The following is a 1,240-nucleotide window of genomic DNA, read 5'->3' as shown; positions in this document are numbered from 1 at the left end:
GTCAATTTTGGAGAATTTACCATGAGGTGCTGAGAGGAAGATATATCCTTTTATTTTAGGATAAAATGTTCTGTAGATATCTGTTAAATCCACTTGTTTCATAACTTCTGTTAGTGTCCATGTGTCTCTATTTAGTTTCTATTTCCAGGATTTGTCCATTGGTGAGAGTGGGGTGTTGAAGTCTCCCACTATTATTATGTGAGGTGCAATGTATGCTTTGGGGTTTACTATAGTTTCTTCAATGGATGTGCCTGCCCTTGCATGTAGAGCATAGATATTCAGAATTGAGTGTCCATCTTGGAAGATCTTACATTTGATGAGTATGAAGTGCCCCTCCTTATCTTTTTTGATAATTTTGGGTTGGAAGTCAATTTTATTCGATATTAGAATGGCTACTACAGCTTGTTTCTTCATACCATTTGCTTGGAAAATTGTTTTCCAGCCTTTCACTCTGAGGTTGTGTCTGTCTTTTTCCCTGAGATTGGTTTCCTGTAAGCATTAAAATGTTGGGTCCTATTTGTGTAGCCAGTCTGTTAGTCTATGTCTTTTTATTGGGGAATTCAGTCCATTGATATTAAGAGATATTAAGGAAAAGTAATTGATACTTCCTTTAATTTTTGTTGTCAAAGTTGGCATTCTGTTCTTGTGGCTGTCTTCTTTTTTGTTTGTTGAAGGATTACTTTCTTGCTTTTTCTAGGACGTGTATTTCATCCTTGTATTGGTTTTTTTCTGTTATTATCCTTTGATGGGCTGGATTCATGGAAAGATAATGTGTGAATTTGTTTTTGTCATGGAATACTTTAGTTTCTCCATCTATGGTAATTGAGATTTTTGCCTGGGTATAGTAGCCTGGGCTGGCATTTGTGTTCTCTTAGTGTCTGTATAACATTTTTCCAGGATCTTCTGGCTTTCATAATCTCTGGTGAAAAGTTTGGTGTAATTCTGATAGGCCTGTCTTTATATGTTACTTGACCTTTTTCCCTTACTGCTTTTACTATTCTATATTTATTTAGTGCATTTGTTGTTCTGATTATTATGTGTCGGGAGGAATTCCTTTTCTGGTCCAGTCTGCTTGGAGTTCTGTAGGCTTCTTGTATGTTCATGGGCATGTCATTCTTTAGGTTTGGGAAGTTTTCTTCTATCATTTTGTTGAAGATATTTGCTGGCCCTTTAAGTTGAAAATCTTCATTCTCATCTACTTCTATTATCCATAGGTTCGATCTTCTCATTGTGTCCTGGA

The sequence above is a fragment of the Mus caroli genome, chromosome 2 (assembly GCF_900094665.2).
Source record: "Mus caroli chromosome 2, CAROLI_EIJ_v1.1, whole genome shotgun sequence".
NCBI lineage: Eukaryota > Metazoa > Chordata > Mammalia > Rodentia > Muridae > Mus > Mus caroli.
The sequence above is the reverse complement of the archived record's forward strand: the minus strand, read 5'-3'. Positions refer to the sequence as shown.